At 35.9% G+C, this 16,697-nt stretch overlaps 1 long non-coding RNA gene across 1 annotated transcript in view; it reads left to right on the top strand.

Annotated features, from left to right (window-relative positions):
* LOC144370425 (uncharacterized) overlaps positions 1 to 12,560 on the top strand; it is a 67,408-nt gene extending 54,848 nt beyond the window's left edge. The window contains exons 4-7 of the long non-coding RNA XR_013430392.1: positions 7,927 to 8,090; positions 8,838 to 8,917; positions 9,816 to 9,871; positions 12,496 to 12,560. This is a non-coding gene — a long non-coding RNA (uncharacterized LOC144370425). The remainder of the gene's footprint in view (positions 1 to 7,926; positions 8,091 to 8,837; positions 8,918 to 9,815; positions 9,872 to 12,495) is intronic.
* The last annotated feature ends 4,137 nt before the right edge of the window (positions 12,561 to 16,697 follow it).

Genomic DNA, 16,697 nt, shown 5'->3' with positions numbered 1-16,697 from the left:
TACACTGACTCAATTTGGTAAGCAGGGCAGACACGTCGACAGCTATTTCTATATTGTAGGCCTGGTGCCACATATTTGCGATTTGTTGGCTTTTCACATAATAGCTGAAGACATAATCACCAATGAAGCAGTGCATATGTATACGTGCACACACACACACACACACACACACTCACACACACACATACACAGAAATGCCACAGTGTTTGTCTCTAAGTTTCAGAAGTAGGCAAACTTGAAAATTTTCTGAAACTATAAAGGAGACTAAAGAGATGTGATAAGTGTATGAACTGTGGGAGCCTGGACTTAAATCAAGCATGGAGGATGACAACAGGACAACTAAGAAACTGGGCTATAGACTAGAGGAAAGTATTGTGTCAATGTTAGTTTCCTGAATGTAGGAATTTTCCAGGGTTATGGGAGAGAATGTGCTGTCCTGGACAATTCACAGCACAGTAAAGGCATTAAGTGCACAGGGGTAGGAGACACAAATACTCTTCTCAAACTGTTCAGAAAGGTTGAATTAGGGAAAGAGGCAAGATAAAGTACATGTGGCAAAATGTGAAAAGTCTGTGACTCCTCCTAGACATTCCAAAGAACTCTCATGGAGAGACAGGAAATAAAGTTTGTCCAGGCAGTTTCAGTGGTCTTCCCTCGCCCACTAGGAAGAAAAGTTTGGCATTCATTTGCAAACACACTTCAATATTTCACATGTATAGATGAATCTTTCAACTATTATAATATAGACCTGTCTCCCTCATTAATGATGTGTTAAAAATCTGTAAAAGCTGTTTGCTCAGCAAGATTACTTCAACAAGATTGATTAGATCAATTAGGAAAGAATTCCCATATGGAATTCTCTTAACAGTATTTCTAAAGTTTGAAAATCCTGCAGAGTAAAAAATATCTAAAATTACTATAAAGAGTAAATGACAATGGATTGGAACTGATGTAACAATGACTGCAGATTGTGTTTACATAGAAAAACACAATTGGGCTTTACAGGAGGAAATGTGAGCAGGCCAGAAACAGGGCAGCAATGAAGTTACATAAGTTGTCAAGAGTTTGATAGCACCATGACGTTGATCATAAAACTCTTCCATGATGTGTGTCCTCATGAGAACCCTGAGGTGCCCGTTTCCATGACTCTGTACACTATGCTTTGCTTTGCTTCACATTCTCTATATTGAAGAAGCTGGAGTAGAGCAGCTTTCTATTTCTCAGAAAGATTAAATTTAATCTCAATTAAAGGAAGACCTTTCTAACATGTGGGACATGAGTAGTCACATTGGGTCTGGCCTTGTGATCCTCAGGTGGCGTATTTGTCATCAAATATAGCAGTTGACCTTGTGGGGAGGATCAGTATTCAGGGTCAGTACCAAGCAGCAGAGAACTCAGCCCATCACAGGTCGAAAGCAGAGCACTGCAGCACCAAGGGAATGGGGTTCTTGACTCAGCTAACCATTGGCGAATTAGGCTAAGGCTTGTTGAATATTTGTTGATACTTGCCCTCAACTAGCTTTGAACTATGAATAAATATATCTGAGCCGCTGGCTCCGACAGAGGGCAAGATGGAAGCACCCAATAGAGAATACTATGAACCAATGTTCTTTTCCCTGGAAGTGTCTTTCTTACTCTGATTTTTCTACTCCTTCCCATTTGCAGGCCCCACCTCCTTGGCCATAGGACCCAAGTCACCACCTGGACTGGCCCATCAGGAAACTCAAACTTCCCCAAAGAAACAAAGCCTTCAAGATGGAGAGGTGTTCCATATGGAGACCACCCAAGTGGAGGAAGGGGAAAAGAAAATCAGACACACTGGCATGCGGACTGGTCCACACTGTTTATTTTTTGCATTAGCTTCAACCAAAGGAGGAACGGTAGTTTTATTGTCTCAGTGAGACCCTCGATATCATTCATTGTCTTCTGAAGAGACTTCTGGTCACTGCGGAATAGAAGAAAAGATACTCATGCTCAAATTCCATTCCACTGTAAAGTGCACAAAAAGAGTACTACCACATGAAAAATTCATGTGTCAGGAAAAAGAATTCTTGAAAGAATGATCACAATTTTTATTACATGTTTTGGCCACGAGTCATTTATTCCCTTTATGATTTTTTTTTTTTAATTTCTGGGGAACTAAAGTAGAACTTGCAAATGAGAAATGTTAACATTCTTCACTTTTAATAAAATATGGGTGTGTTTTATAAACTAATTCATAGATCTTACATCTTATTAGCTTCATCTCTTTAATTCCAATCTGACAACGAGAATAACTGCTCAATAAACTTAAGATAATACTACTAACCTGAATAAAAAACAGATTAATAATAAGATTTCATCAGTTCATCTGTCAAATCAATACTTAGGAATTAATTGTGCATTGTCAATTTCATTTTAGTTTACTTAGTACTATATATTTGGGTGCTTCCCTATGATTTTGATCTAAATATATAAGGAAATAATATTTTTAGATTGCTATAATAAAATCTGTCAAAGTTATGTTTATTTTTATGGTAATTTCTTTCTCTTCCATTTCAAAGTGTGAGGGAAAAGAAATTTATCTGTTCAAATTCTATTTTATGTTTTGTTTTAACAATTACCAAATGTCTTTCTTGAATATATATATATATATATATATATATATATAATTTCTGGAATAGGATGATTATGATAAAATGTGAGGATACAACTAGAGTAGTAGTTACAACACTAACTCCATATGCAATGTGAAGGTCAAGAGTAATTACTCATTCATAAGTATTTATTGAGTATATTCTCTGCATGGTACTACCTATAAATTGGTGATGAGCAAAATAAATATGGCCATTACTTTCAAGTAATTTCAGACTAATGGGAGGGTAATGCTTTTAGGAAACAAAAGTCTGAAAGAATTGCAGTGTTTAAGCACTCTATCATAATTCCCTTGGTGACAGGGACAGAGACTGGAGACAATAAAGATCTTTTTTGTCTTAGTTTGGAGGAAGTAACTAATTTTCATATATAAAAGTGTGGTTATGTTAGGAGACATCAGAGGACAGTAAGGTAATAAGGGATATAGAAATACTGTGGTTTGCCTAACTAATGGGGTGATTTCCATCAGGAAGGATAGAAACTATGTAAAGTTTGAGGTGTAACCTAAAAACTTAAGCTGCAGTTATAAAGAATGCTCTGGGAGAGCAGTAAATTGAATGTAACTAAAAGAGATCACTTTAAGGAAAAATACTAGACAATACAAGAAAAGAAAATGCTACAAGGGAGAAAGGAATATAAACAGACATACAAATATCTGAAAACTTCCAAAAGATCAGGAATCATGCCTGTGGACCTTGGGAACCTAAAACTTAGAAAGAATTCAGAAAGAACTTGTTAACACAATTATGGGAAGTTAAGAGCGTATGACGAAAGTAGTTTTCACTGTATATATGTTATAGTCTCTTAAGTTAACTCCTCCTAAGTGGAGTCATCATTCACTGCATTGTCTATGTTGAGTTTGTGTGTATAAATACAATCCAAACAAAGTGACATAACACATTCAATTAGTGTAACCCACCCAGGAAGCTCAGCCCAGGCTGTGGGCTTGAACTCACCAACCCTTCAACCCTGAATAGCAGCAATGGGCTGCTTGGTCTTGTGGATATGATGTCAACCCAGATGCCCTTGTGCACATCACTCAACAGCTGGCTAGGCTTTCCTATAGTGCAGTGCAGGGGTTTAGAGTCTCCAGGACAGGCTTGGACTTTGTCACAGGTGGGCTGGATATGGGACATCATATCCAGACTTACCATTTGCCAGCTTCCCTCTCAGGCATGAAGTGGTCTTGAAACCTGCACTGCTGGGCCTGGAGGGAAAGCTGGTCTTGAAGTGCTCATTCAAGTCCTGGGGTCCACACTGAAGCCCAGGGTTAAACACTGTGTATCTAAAACACTCACTGTGGAGCCTAGAGGAGATCTGCATGTATGCCTGACCTGACACCATCACAAAACCCACACTCTGGTTTGATGGTAACCTGCTTGATCTGAGCTGGGCAATTTTCCTGACCTTCAACCTGGCTAAGATATTCATTGCTAGCTAAAGGGGCTTCCTAAAAACTCACGTATTTGCCTCCATGGCCTTGCTCTTGCCCCGCAAATGTATGTAAATTTTATTGTTTCTAGTTTTTCTGACTCTTTTTATGCACCTATCTTGCTTTCTGATTAGATGTCAAAGAAAGGTGTGACATATGTTCTTGGTAATGTGTGGAGCTAGATATTATGCAAATTTGGAATAACAACATGTTTTGTGTGTGCAGAAGATTGAGCCAAAGGTGCTCTTCCATTGGGCTTTACAAAACTCTTTTACTTTTTATTCTAAGACAGGGTCTCACTACTTTGGGGATACTACCCTAGAACTCAACAACTTCTTGCCTCAGCCCCTGAATTACTGGGATTATAGGAATGCACCACCACACCTGGATTGACTAATAATTTTTAAGTCCCTTTCCCTTATTTCTTAAATTTGAACCACATATTTTAGAGGAAAGCCTCATCTTCACCACGGTATGGAATGTAATCTCCCATCGAACAGCATGGTCCAGTGCTGCCTGAGAATCTGGGCTAAGCACTGTGTGTCCTGGGCTCACTAGGTCACTTCTGGTCATCATTACTGGGGGGTGGATGTGGGAACATGTATAGATTGGGACCTGGAAGATAATGTAGCTTTCCATCTCTGTTTAAGACAAGCAAGTGGCCAATGAGCCAGGAGGCCCTTGTGACTCTCAAAGCATCTAAACAAAATCCTCACCATGTACTGTCTTAACCTGAAAAATTTAGTGGCTTTCTGACTTGTCTTGAACATTTAGCTTTAACATTGCTTAAACTCTGATGTTTTAAGGCAGCTCAATGAGACATTCTTAGAACCTAGCATCAGGAAGACCAAAAACCAAGTTCTAAGAGGTGCAAGAAACTCAGGCAGCTACTGTCTCTCCCAGAACAGTGGCTTCTCTTCTATAAATATGTCTGCTTTTCTCTCTGTATTGAGGGAAGGAGGTGATTCACAAAGAGGGGAATGGCCAGCAGAGTTAGAGGTTGCAGAGGTATCCTTTAGAACCCAGCAGGCTTTGAATGGAGCTACTGGGCTCAGTGTCAAGGAGAAGCTCAGGCAAGATAGCTTCAGTGGGCTGGGGAGGCAAGGAACTCTCCTGGAAAGGCTTGAGAAATGTCTGATAGGTTGCCAGATGGCTTTTTTTTTATTTTAATATTTTTAGTTGTAGATGGACACAATACCTTTATTTTGTTTTAGTTGTTGTTTTTTTTTTTTTTTTTAATATGGTGCTGGGGATCAAACCCAGTGCCTCTCCTGTGCTAGGCAAATGCTGTACCACTGAGACACAGTCCAAGCCCCAGATGGCTTTTTGATACTTGATTATATTTTAACATTCTCTAGCTAACCAAAACTTTTTAAAAGGACTTTAGAGAGATATAAGACCTTTCCTGGGGTTATGTATCTAGTATGTGGCAAAGACAGGAGTCAAATGCAGGAATGTCTGCCCTTGAGCTCTTTATCATGGTGGTTTTACTATCACTTTCTTTAGGACCACACATGTGCAGTCACTTAGCCAGTCTTCTTGATATATTTGAGTCGAGAGTGCAGAGTACCACAGGTACTCCACAGAGGAACCAGATTCCAGGTTTTTTCCGCCTCACAAAAAAAAGCACAGCACAAAGAAGGAGTTTTTATTCTTAATTCAGCTATTTAGCTGGACTTGCTACAGATGTAATTGTCTCTTTGGTCCCAGGACCCACTTGAAGTAAATCTACTATTTTGGTGGCTTACTGTCCCTTATCAGAGAATGCACAATGGTAGAGTATTTTGCTATTTCACTTATACATTCTATCTGTAGCTTCCAGAATAAAAGAATAATAGAGACAATTAGTTCTTCTAAATGCATCTTGGAGCCATGTGTTAACTTATCTATGAATTTTCTCCTTAGATGTTTAAATAACACCCCCTGCAATTTAGGTTTCATCAAACAAAGGAGATCTGATTTAAGATGATTCTCTTGGTAAGAAAGCAATTGCTGCTGCAATCTGCCATTCACCTAGAGCCACTGATCCCAGGATAAACATTCATTTATCAGAGAATTCAAAATAAACAACATATGCTGTCGTTTGAAGCACATTGATGGGTAGAATTCCATATTCTTCGAGGTTCTCCTATGTAAGCCTTGCTTCATTTACTTCAGTGAAAATTACTGTAAAATATTAGTTTCATCTTCTTTTACCATTATTTTTAATTCAAACTACAAGCTGGTTAACATTTTAGAAGGTTAGTCCATTACCTTAACCTCATTGTAGTGTTATGTTATTTGAAATTGTCTTTTCAAAGCACTAATGGACATTGAAAAATAGTCTCTTTTTGTAAACCTCTGGAGCCATTCATTCTGCATTATGTTAGTAAGGTGCTTGTGGGGAATCCAGGCATCTGACGGTAACTTTGGCCTTGTATGGTGACCTTCTTGTAGCAACCATATAATCATCTTCTGAAAGCGATAGTCCAGGTGTGAAAGGGTTGTGGCCATGAAGAAATGCTTTTCATTAGAGTTGTTATTGGATTTCAAATCTGTACGTCGCAAGCAAAATGACCATGAGATGATAATTAAGTGGTCCCTTTATTATCTCAGACAGGAAAAAAAATTGCAATTCTGGTGATTGCAGAGCCTCTACATTAGAAATTTAAAAAAAATACAACATAAACACTTGCATGAGCACAGATTCTGTTCTTTCATTTTTTAAATGTAGATGATATTTTTTCTTGAATAATGAGTGTCTTGTAGGACAAGAGGCTCTTGACTGAAGGTTAGTGTTGAAATACTTGCTACCTAACAGCAGTATGAGCAGATTGCACAAAGGAGACCACTGTTTCATCACTGAAGTTCAAAACCAAGGTTTCTCTCCAGGAGGGGTGTTTGGAGCCTCTAAAAATTGCAACAGATGGGTATCTCAAATTTAAATTCTTTTGATAATGATTAAGGATTTTTTTTTTTGCTTAAAAATGATGAAAATAAAAGTTTCAGTGACAGTCTTTGAAGATGACAGGAAAAGATCTATCAGAAAATTATAAATTTTTTGTGAGATTCATTCTAAAGCAAGTGGTTTTTGCTTCTCTGTACTATGTGATGTGAATTTTTTGCATTTAAATATAAGTTTTCACTTGGGTTCACCTAAAAATCAGAACGAAACTATAGTTGTTAGCAAGGGTATGTCCAACATTTTTGTAATCGGACTGCACCCAAAGCTTGAAAAAAAAAAATTTAAATATCCAGTGCAAAAAATAGAGATGATTTCAACAAAACTATAATTGTTAGGTTCTATCTTTTCTCTCTCAGTGATTTTAATAGATATCACCACTAAAAATAAACAAGACCAATGGACAACTCATAGGTTACGATAATGGTGATCATATCTACCTGCCAGTTTTTTTTTTTCTGGATGTGATTATACAAAATTCCATAAACAATATTATGAAGAGATTTTTGTTAATTTCTAACAAATTCTTGAGTTGTTTCTCCTATGTCACTGTCACTAAGTCATTTTGAAAACTTTGCTTTGGAGCCTTAAAGTGTTTCCAGGGATCTGGCTCCCTGACTCAGGCAAAGGCTCTCTTGAATTTTTGAACACTTCATCTTGAATTGTGCTCAATGTGTTGGACTAATGTGATGTACATTGTCTCTCTTAGAAAAGTTGTTATTTTGGTTTTACACTAATGGTTTACTAATTCAATAGCCATGTATCAAATAAATTAATTAAATATCTTTATTGAATCTCAAAAAAACCCAAACCAAAACAAAACAAAAAAAAACCTCTGAAAGCCTTCTCAGGGCTAGCAGCACTGAGCAGCCACCAGCAGCGCGTCCTTCCGCAGAGGTTTCCTTCTCTCTGTTCTCAGATCGCCTTCCTGTGGGGCTTCTCGCGCCGCTGCCTGGCGCGAGCTGCTCCTGCACTTGCTTCAACGTCTCAACTGCTGTTACACAGACGGGCTCCATGACACCGGAGCCATGTTACTTCTTGTGGTGCTTCTCACCGGACTTGGTGGGCTGCACGCAGGCCGCAGTGAGTGCACACACTTGTCCCCCTCTCCCAGCCTGGGCTTCTGAGTGTGGACTGTGTTCATTTAGCGGGGGGGGGGTCTCCCTTCCCATCCCAGATCCAGGCAGGAGGTGTGGCTCCATGATCTCCCACGCGATTTCTCCTTGCCACTTGCTTCTACCAAAAAGTGAAACCAGAAAGGCTGCCTCTGGTGGAGAATACTTTCACTTCTCTGGGACAGCGTTCTTATGTGCAAAATGGACAAAACTGTGCCTCCCTCACCCACCTTCCCATACAAAATTCTGCTAATCACCATGAAGAAACTCAATGATTTTCTGGTTTGGAAATTGCAGATTATTCCTATATCTGGTAATCTACATGCTTTCCTGCAAATGACCTCCCTTTTTTAATTAGTTTGTTTTCTCATTTCTGCTCCTGTCACAACACTAATTTGGTACTAAGTACTTTAGCTAGCTGTCAAACTGCTGAATTGTGTGTGTGTGTGTGTGTGTGTGTGTGTGTGTGTGTGTGGTGTGTGTGTGAGAGAGAGAGAGAGAGAGAGAGAGAGAGAGAGAGAGAGAGAGAGAATAAAACTTGAGATATTGACAAGAAAGGGTTTAGAAATTTGGAGATAAAAAGGACTAGAAAAATGGTAAAAAGGAAGAGATGTGTAGATTATTTAATGTAGAGAAAGAAATGCAGAAATAGACTTAGGAATAAATAATGTAAAATCACAGGTACTAAAATAAAATCACTTCTTTTTATTTTTAGAGTCGCACAAAAGCTTTCTTCACACCACTGTTCCTGAAAGGATTTCATCAACAGATGCAAAACACGATCGAGAAAATAGAGTAATTGCGGATTATATAATTATTATATCATATTATTATATATGCAAATTTTTAAAATATTTTACACATTAGGATGCATTTGACATAACTATAAAAGCATGGAATATAATTTTCTTGAATTATAAGAGGTCTCAGTAATAGATAAAGTATTTCTACTTTTCCTTCCCTCTCCTCTTTCTCCTGTTCCCTTCCCTCAATTCTACTGACCTGGGAATAATATTTTTAAACCTTAGATTAAGTTGCCTTTTTAATGTGACACCACTGCTGCAGGAGGCAGAGATGACAGCTTAGAATAGTTTCACAGCAGAACATTTCAATGTGTGTGAATATGCATGAGACTTTATTTCTTTGAAGATGAAGGACTTTAGGGATAAGAATCCAAAAATATGGAAATTAAGTGGATAACAAAACTGAATTTCCCCCAAGACAGGATTAAGGTAATGTGAGTGAAGTGAATCATGAAATTTGTCTTTGGCATGGGTGAACTGGTGGATTCTAAGTCAAAAGATAACAGTTGACATCAGGTAAGTGTTCACCCAGAAATGTAATGATGCAAAATAATGGGTCCTTTATTACTGGTTCAGACTCCTGAAGCCTCAGATATACACATAGGGAAGCAAATAAAATGGTTACATATTATTGTTAATTCTGTCAATCTTTTAAAATATAAGTACTAGAGTAGGGGGGATAGGAAGGGGAACAGAATATAATAGACATTATGACTGATGTATGTACATTCCATGTATGTATTATATGTCAAAATACATTCTGCTGTTATGTATGACTAAAAAAAATAAAAATAAATCGTATGGTAAAAAAATATAAGTACTAAAAAGTACATAGTTTAACACATATTATTTATAAATCTAACTGAAATTTTTGGATACTCTTGTTATAGATTGCTTATATCATTACAATAGAAGGAAAACCATATTTTGTTCATCTTAAAAAGCAGTAAGTAATTATTTCATCTTTTCAAATTTTAATTCTTTGTTTTCTTGATTGTAAAACTTAGTTATGATTAGAATCATTTTAATTCAAATATATAGATACCTATTGTAAATTGGGTATTGAGCAAAGTACTAGGCAGAAAAAAGAATAAAATATGATACATAGTCAAATGTATAGTTCAAGGAGATACATTAATAGAGAAAAAATTTTATTATAGTATTTTATTATGATAAATGTATAAGTCGTAATGTTTGGAAATCAAAGAAATCTTATTAGAAAGAGGAAAGAGATAACTTGTGCATTGAGAGAAGATATATAGCTATATATATATATATATATATATATATATATATATATATATATATATGAAGAATAGCAATAGGAATGGGGTGCGGCAGTGGTGCTGGCATTCCATAAAGAGAGAAAATCATTTTCAAAATAAGTACATGTGAGACAGAGTAGTGGTGTTGTTGTTTTTGATATGCAAAAAGTCAATGTGAATTACTAAATAATAAATTTTTCTGAAGGATAGAGGTAACAGATTCTGAAAAATAAGGTTGGAGTCTGTTTGAGGATATTGGGAGACAAAAATAGCTTTACTCATGTACTTGTATAGTCCAATTGAGTCTTATAGGGGTGAAATACCAAAGGTAGGGTGACTGATAACATAACTAATAGTTTAGGTGAGTGATGATGGTGCATCACCAATTATAGCACTGCAAAAAAATATTCAGTGAACCTCAAGACAGATTTGATAGAACGATTGAGAAACAGTGGGGAACCTCAGATATAATTTAGTTGTTGCTCAAGTAAATGGATAGCTTATGATGTAACCAAATGAGGGATATGAACAGAGGATATGAACAAGGGAGATATTTGTATGAGGAAAGAGTGAGCTTTAGTGCTTATAACATATCCAAGTGGATTTTTCCTACTGGACAGATAAATATAGGCATAGGGATATAGATTTACCAGTAAGTGATAATTTGGCTATATTGAAATTTTTGATGAGAGTTATGTCTATGAACAGATTAGAGGCTAAAGTCTAAGCCCAGAGAAAGACCAATATTTCTGTGAAAGGTAGAAAAAAAATGTAGCTAACATAGAAGATGAAACTGGAGCAGCCAGTGAAGTAGGAAGAGAAGCAGAAGAATGAAGTGAATGTAAATTAAATGATTGGACTGAGTGGTCCTGATTTTCAAATAGAAGTCAGAAGTTGAATATGGCAGTGCATTTTAAATCTTTTGGATTTGACCTATACATGGCTATGAATATTTTACAGAGAAGTTTCAGGGTGACTAATAATTGACAAAGTGGAGTATATGTGTTAGACTACTGATTTAGTCAGCTTTTCACTGTTGTAACCAAAAGACATGACAAGGACAATTTTAAGGAGGAGACGTTTATTAGGGGGTTCACGTGTCAGAGGTTTCAGTAATACACAATTGGCTCTATTCTGGTGGGGGGAGGGCGTGCTGAGGTGAGGCAGAACATAAAGGCAGAAGACTGTGGGGAAGAAAAACAGGTCAGACACGACAATTAGGAAGGGGGAGGAGGAGATAGATAGATAGATAGATAGATATGGGAAGAATGCTATACTCACCATGGACAAATTATATATACTAAAGCCATTAACCCAAAAACCTACCACCGTCCTGGCACACCCTACCTACCTACAGTTAACACACAGTTAATCCCTATTATGGCATTATTCCACTGATTGAGTGTAAGAATCTCATAACCCAATCATTTCACCTCGAAGATTTCTTGCATTGTCTCATACATGAGCTTTTTGGGGACACCTCACATCCAAACCATAACAACTATTCTTTTGATAAAATTTGTTAAGAATTGAAAAATATAGGGCAAAGGGTCAAGGGAGAGTTATTTAGGATGGTAATGATTTGAAAATGCCATATTCCACTTCTGACAATAGATGTTTTTTTAAAGATAGAGTGAGAGAGGGAGAGAGAATTTTTCAATATTTGTTTTTTAGTTATTGGCGGACACAACATCTTTGTTTTGTATGTGGTGCTGAGGATTGAACCCAGGCTACACGCATGCCAGGCGAGCGCGCTACCGCTTGAGCCACATCCCCAGCCCCTAAAGAACTGCTTTAAATAAAAAGAAGTAATCCTCTGGAAGTGAAGGAGTGAGGACTGGCACATGGAGTGTTTCTGGAATGATTGATAGGAGTGGTGTGGAGTTTTTGAATGATTACTGAGAGGAATAAAAGAAAATTTAACCAATATCTAAAAGAATTTTGTGCATAGCTAAGCTTAGTTTATATGAATTTGTAGTGAAAGAAAACAAATCTTTTAAAATGCTACATTTCAATTTTGAGATTCAAGAGTAACATATGAAATCAATGAATGATAAAGACATAGATTCAAAAGTTCTATGCTAGAAATGGGGCCTACATGATTTTTCTTTTATATGTTTAGAGATTTGTTTTTTCATGGACTTGCATTTTAGTATTATAACTCTAGTTGGAAATATTTGGAGAACAGTCTATAAACAGTTGATTGGTCATACTTTGAATTCCTCAACCCATAGACAATTTGCATATGAAGAGTATGTTTTCTACTTTTTCTGTTTCGTTTGAGCTTGTTTTTATTTTTGCCTAGATCGTTTTTATCTCCATCATCTCTTATTTATTCTTATGACAAAAATGGCACTGAACATTCTGAGCCTTTGTTAGCTCAGGTAAGTCTTAGGATTTTTTAATATGAATAAATATAAATGTCATACTGGGAAATAAATTTTAAAAATGAATTTATCCACTTGTTTTACTTTATGTATTTTTGTTTTTCAGATGAACTGCAATTATAATGGATATGTTGCAGGTTTTATAAATTCTCATGTGACACTCAACACTTGTTCAGGACTCAGGTTGTTCATAATTTAAAGATATTCAATTTGCCACTCTTTCAATTACAAATTAATTCTTCATATATGTTTTCTCACTCTATAATCACTTTTATATTTCAACTCCCTAAGGATGAATCAGAATAACTAATAAAACCACATTGGGACCCTAGCAGCTTTGCTTCCTGATGAGAGGCTTTGTTGATACCAAAAGGACCTGATGCTTATTGACTTTGATGAGTCTGGAGTTTAGGGAGTGTTGGTCTCTCCATAACTTTTTTAGTTTGCCCAAATTCCATTTTTGTCCTTTTAAAATTTTTTAAAAATTCTAATTTGTTATATATGATAGCAGAATATATTACAATTCATATCACACATATAGAGCACAATTTTTCATATCTCTGGTTGTACACAAAGTATATTCTCACCATTCATGTCTTCTTACATGTACTTGGGGTCATGATGTCCATCTCATTCCAACATCTTTTCTACCCCCATTCCCCCTCCCTTCTCCTCCCACCCCTTTGCCCTATCTAGAATTTGTCTAATCTTCCCATGCCCCCCCTCCCAACCTCACTATGAATTATTCTCCTTATATCAGAGAAAACATTTGGCATTTGGTTTTTTCGGATTGGCTAAAACTTCACTTAGCATTATCTTCTCTAACTCCATCCATTTACCTGCAAATGCCTTGATTTTATTCTCTCTTATTGCTGAGTAATATTCCATTGTGTATATATGCTAAATTTTCTTTATCCATTCATCTACCGAAGGGCATCTAGGTTGGTTCCACAGTTTACCTATTGTGAATTGTGCTGCTATAAACATTGATGTGGCTGTATACTTCTCTAAGATTTCATCTCACTCCAGTCAGAATGGCAGCTATTAAGAATACAAACAACAATAAGTGTTGAGGAGGATGTGGGGGAAAAGGCACACTTGTGCATTGCTGGTGGAACTGCAAAATGGTGCCACCAATATGGAAAACAGTATGGAGATTCCTTGGAAAACTGGGAATAGAACCACCTTTGACCCAGCTATATCCCACTCCTCAGTCTATACCTATTTCTTAATTTTCTACAATAATTGCCAATTGTACAATGCCTTAGACCAATAGACAGTTTGGCTCTGCATGCAATAATTTTTAGACATGTAGTACCTTCAGTTCAGCACACATGAACATTAGGTATCAGAGTTAGTGTTTCGGAGAAAAGGGACACAAGACTAACAGACCCTGCAGATATGCTCTGAAAATCTACACACTAGAAAGGGGGTCCCTTGCCTGTGTAAGAACACAAATCCATGCCACTATGTGCTTTTGGTAAAATAATTAAAAAATATTTGTAACAGAAAGCAAAATACATTGTGATATAGTAGTCTGTTTCTGATATGAAACCTCAAAGACCAAAGGAATAAAGTTGAAAAACAAAGGTGACATTTAAATCTTAAAAAAAAAAATCGAAAAACAAGTCTGGCCAAAATTTCTCATTAGAATTATAGTTTTGGTAGAATAATTTCAGACTTTCTTTGAATTATTTTAACATTCAGGGGAATAATGCAATTCAAAGATGTTTCGTATGGAATTGAACCAATTGATGCTCTATCAGGATTTATACACATGATTTATGAAGAAAAAAGTAATCAAATTAATATTCCTCACTCAGGAAAAAGAGTCATTTACGCTGAGTCTGATGAGTCACCGCATGAAGGAAAAAAAGCTATACCCGTAAGTGTTAACTCTTTTATTTCCACTTATTTCATATAATTTTGTTACAAAGTGCTTTCAGAGCTGAATTTGTGACTTGCAAAAATTATTAGAGAATGAATTTGTGTTCATTGGTATGCTTGAAAAAAGGGAGATGTGAATATAGGACTGAAAACATTAATTTTCATTCATGGGCTTATACATAAGTAATATAAAATATGCTGTTTCCTCCATTATAGATAATTTAGATAAAAACATAAGTCTTTGTTTCAAGAGAATTCAAAATGGAAAATTTTAGTGATTTACATAAGGTACATGTAAAACAAAGTGATGAATTTTTCCTCCACAGAGACCTATAAACTTGCCACAAATAACACAAGAGGCTGTAGTGAACTGCCACTGATGGTAAACTTTAGTAATTTTTTTCTAAACTAAAAGTAGTTTCTTAAAAATTGGTAGTAGAAAATGTGCCCACATTGATGGTTAATAGGATAATTATCACAAGGATAAGAAAAATAATTCTCTACATTATAGACCTATATATTCATTTTAATTATTACAAAAGTAAGATGCCTAAAAATATAGCTTGGAAAGTCTAACTGAAAACTCTTGCTATCACAACATTTTTTGAACTGTAATCCTCTGAATAGTACATAAATTTTCCATTTGTAAACTGAGCCTGACATTATAGTTAGCAGTTACACATTATAACCTCTGGATATAATTTCAGTGCAATGTAAAGTTTCATAAGTTTCTCAAGACTCATGTTGTGTGTTTTTCAGAAAAATGAATATGCCTCATCATTATTCCCTCGGTATCTTGAATTGCATATTGTTGTGGATAAAAATCTGGTATGTCCTATTTTATACATTATTATTTTCAAATTATTTGACATTTATCTTTAACTTAGTTCAGTGATAACTGTGAAAAATTTCATCCATTTATTTTGCATTTTAATTAATTCATTTAAAAAATATATGTAAGCAGTTTTTGTTAATCTACTTTGAATATATAGATAGAATCTGTTACTTTTGCAAGATAAGCATCTTATTTCCTGAAGCTTGTTGGCTACTTTTTTATTAGTTCTTTTAGTTATACATGACAATACGATTCATTTTGATGTAAGTATAAAAGCATGAAATATAATTTGTTCTGATTCAGTTCCCAGGGCTTCCCCTTTTCCTCCCCTCCCCCCTTCTTATGTTCCCTTCCCTTTTTTCTACTGATCTGTTATTTCAAATTGGGTTTTTTTTTTTTTTTTTGCACTGTGGATTGAACAGAGGGGGCACTCGATCACTGAGCCATATCCCCATCACTATTTTGCATTTTATTTGGAGACAGGGTCTCACTGAGTTTCTGAGTGTCTTGCTTTTGCTGAGGCTGGCTTTGAACTTGTAATCTTCCTGCCTCAGCCTCTGGAGTCTTAGGGCTCCCAGCACTCTTTTTAAAAATAATTGGCTACTTTTCTTTTGTCATAGGATTATACCCTCCAGGAACAGATATGTTACAACTCCCTCAAAACTCTCAACCCCTACCTAATAGTAATATTTAACTGCATTAGTCTAATTGGAAGAGAAGTCTACACAACAAATATGCCACTTATTTCAAGCAAAGGGAGAAAACAAGTTATCTGTTTTCTTCTTAGTTCTAGATATATTAAAGGAAAAGCAAAACAAATGAACAAAATTCTCATATTGAGAATTCATGACTATACTTCAAATCTTATATAGATTTAGATTTTGATTATATATTAATCCATGAGGTTACATTTTTCCAAGATTGGTAAGAACTGAGGGCGTCTGATGGAAGAAAATTGTATTTTTTTTCTTGAAAATAAAAGAATAAATATTTTTTTTAAAAAAAGTTCGTGTATGACCTTGAGAGAAGCTGGCCAAGGAATCCCAGGTGAATTTCTGGCCTACAACTGATGACATTAATGATTTTTTAAAAATGCAGCTTTTAAGAAGGATACCTCATGATTCCTACAGATTAGTATCAGCAATATATGAACTCATAATCCATAAGGAAATAATTTACCTTGAAAAGTGGTTAGCAAAACAAAAAAACAATGGATTTTTTTTTTTAGTACCAGGGATTGAATCCAGAGGCATTTAACCATTGAGCCATATCATAAAGCCCTATTTTTATTTTTTATTTTGAGACAGAATCTTGTTAAGTAAGATTAGAGCCTTGCTAAATTGCTAAAACTTGCCTTGACTTATGATCCACCTACCTCAGCCTCTCATGCTTCTGGAA

This window comes from Ictidomys tridecemlineatus, chromosome 14 (genome assembly GCF_052094955.1).
Source record: "Ictidomys tridecemlineatus isolate mIctTri1 chromosome 14, mIctTri1.hap1, whole genome shotgun sequence".
In the NCBI taxonomy this organism is placed as follows: domain Eukaryota; kingdom Metazoa; phylum Chordata; class Mammalia; order Rodentia; family Sciuridae; genus Ictidomys; species Ictidomys tridecemlineatus.
This window is presented reverse-complemented; position numbering and strand designations above follow the sequence as displayed.